The following is a 14291-nucleotide window of genomic DNA, read 5'->3' as shown; positions in this document are numbered from 1 at the left end:
GACAAACAGACAAACTTCCTGTGAATGGATTTCCTTCAAACTTTGATAGATATCTACAAAATTTTGCATACAAAACCCAATATTTAATTAACTCGAAATACAAAATTACTCACGTTATTAACCAATATCAATAACAAACTATCTGCAAGTTTTACAGAAATTTTTACTCTAACTCGGAAAAAAATTATTCATTGTTTGTAAATGTCCTTTAAATATACTTCCAGAAATTTTTGTGACTTAATAAAGTATTAATATATAATAAAATGCTTTTGATTAGAATAAAAATGTCGACATTAAATTTAGAACTAAGAAAAGGGGGAAAATACGAAGAATATAAAATAAAAAGAAATGGCGGAATTTTTCAATATTTATTTTCTCGAAAAGAAGTCAAACCGTTTGAAAGGGAAACATCAAATATCTTATTAAGAATTTTTTTCCCTTTAAGGAAAGAAAAGTCGATTATATTATTAACTGTAAAATTGATCTAACAGTCAAAATCTTTTGTACAGAAATATAAGATTAAATAAGAAAGAAGATACATCAATCAAATTTGCCCTAACTAAAGAAAATGATGCGACTTCATTTTAGAATCAAAGACCTAAATATAAAGAGAACATCCATGTTGAGCTAAAACAAATAAGAAAAACGCGGGTGCATCGAGCCAAACGCGAAATCAATTACTTTCATTGAAGCCATGTATAATCAATAATCCTTTATTAAATCTCTTCATTCATGCATTTACTATCTACAATCCCAAAAATAAAATCCCATTCTAATTTGAAACGGTGTTGTGTTGAAAATGCGGACTCCAATACAAAAATAAAAGCAACGATAAAAGTGATTACAAGCTTTTAATCATGTACTGACGAATCAAAAGCTGGTCTCAACTAATATTTTGTTTAGGAAACTGATAAAATAATCACATCGCTCGTTGGCGATAGAGTCGGAAATTAATAGATTTCCAATAACATATGAAAGTTATCAATACAAAAGTAGAATCTCATTCCAAAAGCAGTTCACAGATGTATTTTATTTGGGCAGATGGTAATTAGAATTGGATATTTTATTGACAAATTTCATCATTTATTTTTATAGATGTTTCCGCTGTTCCTTTTGAAAAAATATTTGTTTCATTTTTTTGTGGTAATTGGTATCATCGTTATTGTTTATGCACCTACATTGTTGAGAGACCTCTGGAAAATAGTTAATAAATAGAGTAATGCGTTATAAATGGCCATCGACTTTATCGCCAGGAATACTGCACCATAAATAAATTGCCGTTGTGTTTCATTAAAGTTCTTCCAATTAATAATGACATCTCAATAAAACAGCACAATTGCTTTACTTCATTAAATAGGCGGCTTCGTATTACTGGAATTACAGAAACGTTTAAAAGTATACGTATTAAAAAACCGAAACTTTTTTCTAAAACCAATGGAAACAATTAAGAAAGCTAATGCAATTCATCAGAATATCAATAATACAATAAAACATTAATTTTTAGTTAATAGCTCAGGAAACAATATTTTTAAATAAATGGTTCGAAAATCCAATAATAGATCCTAATTGATGAAGAATAGTTAAATGTAAGGAATGAAGATGCATACACGTTGCTGCATAACATGATTTAATCTTTAGAAAAATACGCTAGAAAAATGTAGTGGAAAATTTCTTACCTTTAGCTGGTCTTTAAAATTTTCGGAGTGTTTATGTATTGAATTATGATTGAGGTCATACTGTATTGAGATGAACTGCAGATTTTATTGCTGGTGTTTGCAAGAATTGTTGATTTTAAATCCTCTTGGTTTTCTTTAGTTACATCTGTCATTGAAGGTGACTTTGAGAATACGGCATTGCTATTGAAAGAAAATTCAATATAAATTATAAATATTCTTGAATTATTTATTAGTCAGCTACGGCAATATTCAAATATGCAACAATGAAATTATTTTCAAGTTCAAATTTGCTTGTACACTTTCAGGTTACTTTCACAAAGCAAAATCTAGAATTTAAAGATCAGATGCCGAAAAAACCTTGTCTCTGCTATCAGTTTTAAACAATTTAATTTAACACAACTCGTTTTATGTTTATAAAGACGGAGTTGTAGAATCGATTTTTCACTCTCTTTTTGTGGAGAGCTAAAGTTTTGAACTTGTATGTTCTATATGTACATTACATTATTTTAATATTTTCATAGTTTAATTATCAGTTAATCATGAACTTATTTAAATTTCGATTCCTCTACAATGGCACTATCTGGTGGGGGATTTGAGAAAAATTGATTTTAAGATTAAACAGTGGAAATTAAATAAAATAAAAAATATTTCTCCCGTTTAGTACATTGAGTTTTAAAAACAATACTTTGAATATAATTAATTTAATCAGGTTATTCTTATCCGAGGAAAAAATCGTTTTTTTAAAAATTGGGCTTTAAGATTTACATGAAGTAGTGCGAACATACTCAATGTTAGTTATTAGATTTTACATACTTTCCTTTTTGTCCTTCACTGAAATAAATAGTAATTAAAAATCTCTTACTTTTTTATAATTGCAATGACGATGGCATAGCTTAAATTGACACTTATATTTTTGTAGAATGTTAAGGCAAAACTTCGGCTAAAAGAATTAAACTATACCGAATATATTTGTTAAAATATTGAAATTAATGCCTTTATTCTGCTCATGTTACAGCAAGTCACCAGGAGAGCATTTTAAATGCAGGCCATGAAACCTAGTTATGTCGACTTTGGAAAAGACATCTGTGATAAGGTATTTCATAGTATTTTAAAACACGTTCCTAGAAAATTTTCTATTTAATACGCTTTCCGTGTTCGAGGTGGAGATATTTAATCTAGTGAATTTTAGATGAGTAAAAAATGTTGTCTAATATAAGAATCGTTTGAATTGCTTTAGAATAAACAGACCCTTTTAGCGCTTATTAGCATACATCCACGGTTCTCGTTTAGCCGACTTTTTCAAATCTCCCGTGGGGAAATTTTTATTTACTGAACGTCAGCTGCAAAAATCATTTAAAAATCGCGCTCTAGTGAAATTTTATACCTTAAATGTCACTGCTCTTGGTTAATAAGGAATACTTAAATGATTAGCTGCAAGACTGGGTTGTATCAACAGTAAAATAGTCTTTATTACATTGTGATTGATACATTTTGGTGACAGTTTGCGGTGGTGCGATCAGTGGTGCGATATGCATAAACATTCATACTAGAAGGGGGAACCCTGAAAAAGACCACTTATTTTCCGAACATTTACGGATACAGAATTCCGGATAAATTCTAAATAAAATTGATTTTAGTTCATATTTTACATTCCCTTCAAATAAATTTTTTTTCAAGAGTTAACTGTGAAATAGAATTTAAAACAATGTTAGTATATATATATATATATATATATATATATATATATATATATATATATATATATATATATATATATAGGTATGCATGTAAACTATAATTTTTCAAACAGAATCGTAGCCGAAGACAGAAAAACACTTTGAATTTTTAACTTCATTTTACGTCCATCCCAGAATGCATGATTTATGAACAAGCAGAAGCGACGCGCGCAACACAAAACGACACAAAACGAAATGAAGAAAAGCTAATGAAATTTTTTGCCCTGTGAATATATACTCCAAGATTTTAATAGGGATTTCCAACACGTGTCGATCACAGACAAGGGAGTCGCAGGGATCTTTTAAAAAGAATGTGCTTGGCTGGACATTTTTTATTCTTTCTTTCGGAATGTGGGCTTTTAGCCGATTCAGAAATTTTAGAACTCGTGTTGAATTAATTAAATAGAAAAAGTGGAATGGGATCAAGAAATAAGTGAATATTTTAGAATGAAGTTGATATATGCTGAATTGAGCTAAGAATTAGGAAATTAATTAAGTTTAAATTATATAACGTTTGATTCTGATAGACTTTGTACATTAAATTTGAAAAGAAGTATATTCAAGTATTAAACTGTTTAAAAATACAATGCAAGCGATAGTTTTTCTTTTAAAATGAAAAAGCAATTTATTTACCATAAAATTATATCTAGAATCCATGATATATGTTAGTAATTCTGCAAATCAGTTCTCACCAATTAAAATTCTATCATTTTTCTTGATCGTTTGTCCAGAATTTATGTTAGTAAAAAGAAATTTAGAATTAAAATTTGGACCCAAGCAGTTTCCTCTCAAGTTTTACTTTAAAATTAGAAAAGTATTCTTTGTACAAAGTATTCAATATTTACATTTTTTTCGCATTCAATGAAAAAAAAAGTGTATGATCCGTAAAATGTCTTGAATTTGTGGCATATCATTTCTTTGGATAAGGTGAGCGATTCATTTTGTAAACAAGCAACATAATTATTATAAACAATTACACCCAACAAGATGAATCCTCATATTAATGACAAAAAATGCTTTAAGAATTGTTGCATCTAGTTTTGTTTTACTGTAATGGCAGTTTCAAACTTAGAGTTTTTGGAATATCAGTGCTTTTGTCAAATGAATTTATCACGCATTTTTATTATTTAGAGAACATTCATTTAGTTTAAATAGAAGATTCAACTATTCTGTGAATAGCTGAATACTTACCGAATAATTTGTCTGTAAAAACTGAGATAGAGAATGAAAATATGAGAATTATGTGATAATAAGAAATGTTACAATTCAAACTATCGACATATCTTTTTAATTTTATTAAGAACGAACATTTCAAGGCAAATGAAATATAATCTTCAGCTGGATAAAAAAAAATCCTTTTTAAACAATTCACGGTTAAGTTAATTCATTATATTTAGAGAGAAAAAATAATTTGATTAATTATTTGTTTTATGCTCAGATATTTCTCTCATGCAACATTATTTTTATATAGAAATTGATGCAAATTTTTTTTTTATTTCAGAAAACCATTATCTACACATTTTGAGAATCCGATGTAAGCTAATGAGTTGAAGTTGTTCCCCTTTACTCGGAATATTTCACTGTGCAACAAGTGCTCTTTTTGAATTAGAATGTAATAAGACAATAATTTTAATCACCCCTTCCCTTCAAATTTCCTTTGTCCTTGTCACCAACCTGCGGTGACCTACCACGCAAAGCAAGTCTACATTCACTAAGGAATAGTTTTACACCAACGATTCATTTCATAATTTGTACACTTGAAAGAATCGATTTCAGTTTATGCTTATAAGAGACAGAAGGCAAACTTCTTTCTAATTCTCACTAAACCAGACACACACTAAGCCACGAATATTGTTTCTGTCATGTTCTAAGGATGCTTCGATAATATTTACTCCATTTTTCAATAGCTGGCCATCCTATCGATGATGTAAGATGATTCTGTGAAACACCGGTTTGTTCCAACATAATTGGCAGGATATAGCTCTTGCATAATTTCAATTTAGATAATTCATCTACAAAACAAGCTTAGCGATATGATAAATCTAATACAATGACATTTGAGACTACGAACTTAGTGGCTGCTTTTCATGATCAGTTTTTGAATTTTGAGGAAATCTTATGAATCCAATTGTAAAAATAATTTAAACCTTCTACAATTTTTCTTGAATGTTAATTTCTTGACTCATAAATATCTTTCAATGTTCCAATTGTTGAGTTCCTTACTATGGATGGTAATAATGAAAATACTACCGACATAAGTCCGAGAGCTGCTCCTATTTCTATCAACGTTTTCCTTATGTTGCTGATTGTGCACAGATGGCGCTTCTGCCTCTTGTTTACACAGTGTTTGTCAACAGCCACCCCCGAGGACGGGGACTTGCATAGCAGGCACGGTACCCAACGAATGGAATTTGGAAGGAGTGCCATGAACGTTAAGCTTAGTAAATAGCTTAGTTAGTATCTATATACACATGTTATCATTAATAAATACCTAAAAAGACACCGATTTTGGAATTCATTAAGCATCTCCACTAAACACAGACGCATTACCTTATATACTTGCACTGAAGTCATCCTTAAAAATGTCATAGCCCTATCATTATCGGAATGTCACATCGCTTCGATCTAAATATCAGATTATTTATTTATATAAAACTGAGATGGGTTGGGAAGGAAACGAGGCAATTCATCAGCATATAATTAAATGTTTGCATATTAAATGTTGCAAATACTCAACGTTTGTAACGTCAGACTAGTAAACTATCCTCTCAGAGTACTCTTGGAAAATGGCTGCTCAAAAATTCCGTGTTGTTTGCAGCTAAAGTAATTTTAGAAGTAAGGAGTGGGCGCTAACCTAATAAGAAATGTAATAAAAAAACTATTTTAGATTTATTTTCTTGAAAATATAAAATTTATATACTGCACATTTTCAAGATCAGATTCAATTCTTTATACGAGCTGCATGCATAAATTCATAAAAGAAAATTTTTAATCATTTATATATAAATCAGAATGTTTAATTTACAAATTATTAAAAGCTAATTGTTCATTTGAGACAAATTGGGATATTTTTCCAAAATGAAAAGTATTTAAGCACTAATGTTTATTAACGAACTAAATCCAATAAAAATACTTTAAATGTCAAGAATATGACACATTTTCTTTGAATTTTTTGTGAATCAGATAAAAAAACAAATTCTTTTTTCCTCTTATGGATATTTTCTACTCATTTACTTAATACAACTTTTAATGCCAAACTAAAAAAAGAGCAATACGTGTAATTTTGGAAATCTGTAAACTTAACTAAGTAATACAAATGCTTCTGATGATGGATGGTTTGAAATCCAATAGTTAAAACATCAGTTACGAGTAATGCAATGAATATTTGTAACATAATAATATGAAAAATGTAATGAGTATTTTTTATTTAGTCTTGTTAAAATAATTACCTAGTGTTAATCATTGAAAATCCAAATGGTTCTTGGGATTGATTAGTTAATAGGTAATTCCCAAACTAAACCGTTACGATACATCTGAAAATAAAATTTGAATTTCATATAATCAAAAAAATATTTTTTAAGGATTACTTCTAAAAATATTACAAAGTACGTAACCTAAATTATCAGATTTTAACAGATCAAGCCCGTTAATTTCTGACGCTTAAGAGAACTAAGCATTTTTGAGAGTTTTTGTTTAAAAAATTACTATGGACTGAGTTATTTTAAGTTATAAATATTATTAGGAGCTTTTGTACACATGTTCATTTGAATATAATATCTATCTTTAAATTTAAATGATTTAGAAGTCTAATTAAAAATGACTGGAACGATATTCGTGTAATTTTTCTTTATCACTTCAAAAGGTATTTTGAGCAAATCTAGATAGTATTTTATTATTTCTTTTGCCATTTTATTTTCAAATGCACTTTTATGCAAAATTACTCATTTTTCATTAAATTTTATGTTTACAAAAACTAACGCTGTTTTTTAACTGGCTGAATATAGTTGAACCCTCTGCAGAAATTTTGTACAATTTCACTAAGTTTTATGTTCGAATAGAGCATTTTAAAAGTGTATGGAAACTCATAGAAAAAAAAAGAGAGAGAGAGAGAGAAATATTTTGAGAAAAACAATTTAAAACATATATACTCTTCTGAATCTGTTAATCACTAATTTTATTTATATTTATTTTGGAAATAAAATACCCAAAAGGAATTTTTTATTTTTGTCATGTTATGCTAATCTGAAAATCGATCTGCCTATAATATAACCTATAATATTCCATCAAACCTCTCTGGTGAAATATTCTAATTTTTGACCACTTTCAGTAAATCTAAGTCTTTTGGATTGACATGATGCGCAGTAAATCTTCCTTTCAGTGTCAAGTATTTGCAAATTGCTCTGTGGAGATTAGGGTAATGACAATTTAAAATCCCTCTACAGGGAAAATGAATAAATTAAATTGATTGAAATTTTTCTTTAAATTTTAGAAGTCAATCCTCCTTTTTTAGATCATTCAAAACTCCTTCTCAAATATCCTAATTTTATAGTTTGAAAAGTTTTGAAGGGTAACCACATTAAGCGTTTCTTATGAAGTAAAGATTCATCATATTAATAAATAGGTTTATTGCATTAGTTCATAATCAATTACTTTAAAATATAATCTATTGCTATTTTTCTCTTTTATATTAGCATGAAAAATGATTATTTAAGTTATAAATACATTTGAAAGTTTTTTTGAACACTTTTTTATATTTTTTTACAGAATGATTTTGTGTACTCACATGAGTTTTGAGAGTGCATAATAAAATGATAAATATTTTGTTGCCTTTTGATTTCAGTAAGACATTTACTATCATATTAGGTAATAACCGAAAAGGTTTAAAATGTTCTTGTATAAATATATATTTATATTTACGAATATACATTTATATAATTTTGATAGAAAAAGTTCTTTATTTTTTCACTCAACATATTTAATTGCCTTGAAAAATATACGAATCATAATACTAAAAAAAACAAAAACTGTTCGATTGAGTGGAACTTACATTATCTCTGTGATAGTTTTATTAAAAAATTATTTCAAGTGCCGCTTCTGAATTCCTCAGACGAGAAATACCTGCGTATCTACTCTTTGGTGAAAGTAATTAATAAAAACTATGAGGGGCAGAAATTTTAATATCTGAATAATTATTAACAGAAAAGGCAACAAAATTAGTATGTGCAGACAATTGCACTTTTTAGCACTAAACATGAGGAGCACAGCACCCAACCGATTCAAGAAGCTCGTTTCAATTTATGATAGATATAAAATTGTTTCTTGTATACTGAACAAAACTAGAGGCAACTGAGATTTAAGCATAGTAATTGTAAACCTCGATAGGAAAACAAATTAAATACTTCAAAAAATTTATTTCAAAAATGTGAATAATATAGAATAATTTTGTGTATTTTAAGCCAAGGAATGAGCATAAAATTGGATAAATTAAATTATCTGCCCGGGTAAAATTTTTATTGCTTTCTTAAATTAGAGAGCGATTTCTGTTCTGTTTAATTGCTGTACTATCCCTAAGGAAGTACAGCATTACGAAAACTCTAATGTCACGTTAAATGAAATGAAGGTGCATATCGGCGTTTGCAGCTCATCCTTTTGCTTCTAATGACCTGAAAATACTCTCTCATTTCCCTTCCCTCAGTTCAGATTAATATGGCTGCCGTATGGAAGCTTTTAAAGCAAATTTTAGAGGAATCTGAGTATTTTCATTCCTCTACATAGCATAGTTAAAAGCTCTACTGACTGTGAAAATTGCTGATTTTATTATGCCAAAAACAGTTGTTGTATTTTCTCCGCAACTTTAACAATTAGCTGGGATTTTAGATTCAACGAAACATGTTTTTTTTATTTACGCATCATTCAAAATAACTGAATATTTAGAAAATTCTGACCATTTGGAAAATTAGTTGGTTTTAATGACCGCTCGTAAGGATTTGATTTGCTAGCATTTTCCGTTAATGAGAGCTTTTCTAACAGTGTTATGTTTTAATTTTGGAGGAGGTAGCCTTTCTCTCAGATTCTCTGAAAGAGAACATGCCTCAAAGTTTGATTGGATAGGATATTATTTGTTTTTCACAGTTTCTAATGTTTCCAGTAGGGTTATTTCGCTGATGTATCATCTAAATTTAAGAAGCTCAGTATGCTTTGTAAATTATGGAAAATTCATATCGGCATTCAACTCGTACTTTGTTGTTTAGGTCAGAATTCTGATGTACGTACATAGGACTAGAGCGTTTTAATTGAAACATCACTGCTCAGGTTTTGATCTAAAAATTAAAATCGGTTTGAAAAGCAAAGTTAGATATACCAAAAGTATGTTGTTTATAAACGCCTTCACTCCATTTCAAATGTTTAATGTTTCTAAACAAAATATACAAACAAATATTATATCTATAACAAAATGACAGAATTTTGTTATAGATTTTTCACGCATTTCCTCACGTGAGAAACTTTGATATTTTTTATAATTATTGATTCTCAATGACGATGCGATATTTCAATAATTTTAGAGCTATAAAATATCCATTGATATTCTAATTTAACTAAATATCGATTTTATAGGGATGACGAAATCAGTTGAGATAGAATCAGTTTGAGAAATATTAATTTTTAGATTCCATAATATTTGTAATAATGAATAACAACTAAAAAGTAAAACGAATAAGAATTTACAAATGTTTTTAATAATATTTTATTAATGTAATAATAAATAGGATCAAGGGATGTTGTAAATAAATTAAGATCTAATGAATATTACAAGAAAGAAATTCCTGGACATTAATCAAAAATTAAAATAAAAATAGAATTTATTGCAATTAACTGATTTATAGCAATTATTGATTATTTCTATGAGCCTCTCACGCTTTACGATTTTGTTTTAATATCATACTTTTGATTAAAAATGGTTAAAGTAAGGATCAAAGAATATTATAAGAATATTACTAATATGAATTAGAACATTTAATGCTATCATAGAACGTTAAATATATTGATCATTTACGAATAAGAATATTTATTTTAAGCAAATTAGAATTTATAAATAAAATAATTTTTTCTTGGAATTGTAAATTTATAGAACTGATTAGAATATGGATTAAGAGACAAGAAAACACGTGATTTGTTATGATGGCTTGCACACGATGTTACACTTCAAAGTAATTGAGTTCGATTAAGACTTCGGGGCTTTATTCAAGTCCGACAGCTGTTATCAGATACCCCTGAAAAAAAAGCGGCATCTTTGGCGATGATTAGTTTGTGAATGTATTAGAGACTAGATATAAGAAACCCTTTTATTAGTATTTTAAAAAGGATATTTTTTCTCAAAATTCTCGAAGTCAATAGAAAAATTTTCCTTTCTAGCTTTATATCCTTTTCCAATTGTTTTCTCCACTTCACGGTTTTAAGATTTTTGTTTTAATCTCCAAAGTTTTGATGAAAAAAAAATATTTTCCCTTTTTAATACACTGATAAAATAGGTTTTTTTTGAAAAAGATTTTTTTATACGTAAAAAAGGAATTTTTTTTCCTAAAATGATTTTTTTTCTTTCTGATATGAATCATATAGTTAAATGAAACACATATACAAATTTAATAAAGTGTTCAAATGTCAAAATGAATGTTATTCCAAATATAAATGTAAAATGCCATTATTTTCTAATTAACTATTGGCATTCGAGTAGTTTATTACAAAACAGCCCTCATATAGCTTACAAATGGTACTTTAATGCAATTTTAATTGTTTTATGTAGTTGTTTGATTTTTAACCTCCTTCTGTGTTTTACGATTTAATTTATTTAAAAACATTTTAAAAATGTATAGTAATTTTTAGCTGAAATTAAAACAATTATTTAATTGTATTAAGTATCTTTAATTTAATTTTTCATTCTTCCTTCAAATATCTGATTTGTATGAACAATTATTATTTGAATGGGAGTTTACTGGCCTTTTATTGTGTATAATTATTACGTGAAATATTTTCTTCTTTCTAATATTTGACCATATTTCATTTCCCAGTATTTTTTGAACAGCAGGTATTCACTTTCCCGGAATTGATTGTGTTGAAGAATGATTCAGGCAAGTTAGAATGTTGAGGGTTGAAAATTTACTTCAAAAGCTGTTCATTCGAAGCCTCGTGTTTTTCTCGACAGTCTTTTTTTAAAACTTTGTGTCTTGTAAGAAGCTTGAAAGACTTTCTATTCTCTTTGACTAAACAAAAGATCTCTGGAAGATGAAAGCTTGTATTTAACTTTGAAATTGACGAAGTGCCACTTTATTTCTAAGTAATTGCTTGCTTATAGAAAAGTAACTTATTCAAATCAACAAAGATGGAACCTACAATACATTTCAAGAAACATTTCCCGTGGGAAAATTTCCTGTCAATTGAGGAATTTCTAAAAAAAATTATTGGATAATTGCTTCTGATTCAATCAATTAGTTCAGAGGGAAGAACAACAGTCCCAAACAACAAGATCCATCGCGATACAGCCCTCGTGTTGCTTCAAAACGGAATGCTGTCAAAGAATCTGATCATATAACATCGAATAATATTGAAAGGTTCTGTGGTGTTTCAATATATTGGATGCTTCAAGAAGAATAGTAACTGGATTCGTGGCGTACAAATAACTTCCACCGTGATAATGATGTCAACTAGTCCTCGACATTCGTAAGCTTCTTACTAATGACATACTCTTGTCGCTTCCACTTAATCACTGTTTGCCAGACATAGTTTCTGCTGATTTCTTCGTTTCTTCTTATTTTAATTCTGTTACAGCATCCCAGCGAGAACCCCAAGATATTATGAGTCCGCATAAATAAAATGAAGTCTAAGCAACATCGCAGTAGTAGAGGATATGCTGGGATCTTCGCATTTCCATGTGGAATCACTCTATAGAAGGATATAATATCTAGACTTACGTAACTTTTTTTTATCAGCAGTTACAGAACATTCTGAAACACTTACGTATATAATTATATTGCACCGACATAGTTTTTCTGATCAGTTGCACTTTCTTGCATCACGCTTCCAATTATGAATTTCTAGAATGGTTTTGCATTTCACACTGTTCTATTATGGAATCTGCATGAACTGTCAAACGTTAACTTGGATCTTCAGTTTGAAGAAGCTTTGAAACGGGAGCGCTAGTCCAGGTGTCGTCCTCGTCATCTAATTGTTGCTTAAAGTTACGAAATAACCCTAAAGTTTTTGCAAAACGGAACGCTAATACAGCTAAACTAAATTAAACCATCTACTAAAAGAAGTATTCCATATTTCATTTCGTTTCTTCTGAATCTAAAAGAGCTATTATTAACCTTTTGCGGTCGTATGTCTACTCACAGCCACCAAAGTATTTTTACCGTTCCGGTGGTATGTCTACCCTCAGCCACCACAGCAAAGAAATATACTAAACTTTTATTCTATTTGTCATATATTAATCTCCATTTAGGATATATCAGTTTACACTTTCTATGAAAGAACAGAAAGAGCTAGGGAACTTATTCACGAACTAATATGAGTCTTCTACCACTTAGTGATAATGGAACCTAATATTAGTATAGCCGCCTCTGACTCGCCATGAAAAATCAAGGGTGAAATTATTGACGCCAAAAGAATTATTTTGGCGACACTTGCCATCGAAAACCGGGACTTCACAATGGAGACTGTTTTAAAGATACAAACTATAATTTTTACAATAAAACTTGCATTAAAACATTATTGTGCTTACAATATCGAAGTTTACAAAAGAATGAGAATGAGTAAATTGTACTTTTCCTCCATAATCTTACATTCTATGTATTACTGCTCGCTCAACGGAAATTAATTCCGACCAGCACGGCACCTATGTCCAAATTTAATACGACCGTAAAGGGTTAAATTGTTATTGGATTTAGACATCGCGTGCAAAAGTAATAAATTAGTGATTATAACCATATATTGAAAAAGTGTGCTTCAGTGCTTATGCACGAGCCGCCCAGTTCTGGAATATGCGTCCATTGTTTTCCTTTGGAATAAAAATTATTCTTTTAATAAAAAATACAGACATTCATGAAGAGAAGGCATTCATAATCGTTCTTAATTTCAAATCCAAAAATGGAGTCTTTTATTTAAAATGCAAATAAAAGATCCAGTTGTCCTTAAGGCTTCATTTTTCACTTGGCGGTATTCGTTAGGTTAAAAACTTGAGTTCTTGAGTTTTCTATGAACTTTTTAGCCAATGTAATCTATCTTTTCTTTCTTTGTTGAAATTCAGTGTGATGTCTAGTGAGAAGGTAGAATCTACGTTATTTTCCATAACATTAACCGTTCATTTTAACTGTATGAATAAAATTTGGGAATTTCGCCTTTTTAAAATCCTTTAGAAGACAGCAGCTGTGAAAAAGACATCATTGCAATTTTATTTTCTCGCAAAAAAAAAAGCATTAAATAAGCATTTTTATTAAGGTGCGTCCCGTAACTGGCATTCAGGACATTAGTAACCCCTCTAACGTACAGTGCAACCTTTTTCTATTAGTTCCAGGATTAATATATTTTTTATGTCCTTAACTTTCATTAAATCTATGTAACCTGAATATTTCTGTGATTTTTTATTTAAAATTTAGTAACCGAAAGTTCGTCTGGCTTTTTTTTTTATTTTGGCGCAACAAGCGGTGCATGTAAAATTCGAAAAATTACTACTTTCTAAAGAAATTAAAAATGACATTTGCTTATTAAAAATTACGCATGATAAGTTTTTTAAAATTTCACAGCTGATTTTTTTTTCAGTCAGCATTTGTTTTCTCGATAAGATTACGAATTTTCATGCGATTGTTTTCAATATAATTCTAACCTA

General features: G+C 29.1%; 1 protein-coding gene across 2 annotated transcripts in view; it reads right to left on the bottom strand.

The window, feature by feature from the left end:
• LOC129960807 (glyoxylate/hydroxypyruvate reductase A-like) overlaps positions 1–14291 on the bottom strand; it is a 97483-nt gene that overhangs the window by 75292 nt on the left and 7900 nt on the right. For both annotated transcript variants that reach the window (XM_056074459.1, XM_056074461.1), the window contains one exon: positions 1677–1856. The gene's annotated coding sequence lies outside the window, so the exon portion shown is untranslated. Of the gene's footprint in view, positions 1–1676; positions 1857–14291 lie in introns of those variants that run through there.

This window comes from Argiope bruennichi, chromosome X2 (assembly GCF_947563725.1).
Source record: "Argiope bruennichi chromosome X2, qqArgBrue1.1, whole genome shotgun sequence".
NCBI lineage: Eukaryota > Metazoa > Arthropoda > Arachnida > Araneae > Araneidae > Argiope > Argiope bruennichi.
This window is presented reverse-complemented; position numbering and strand designations above follow the sequence as displayed.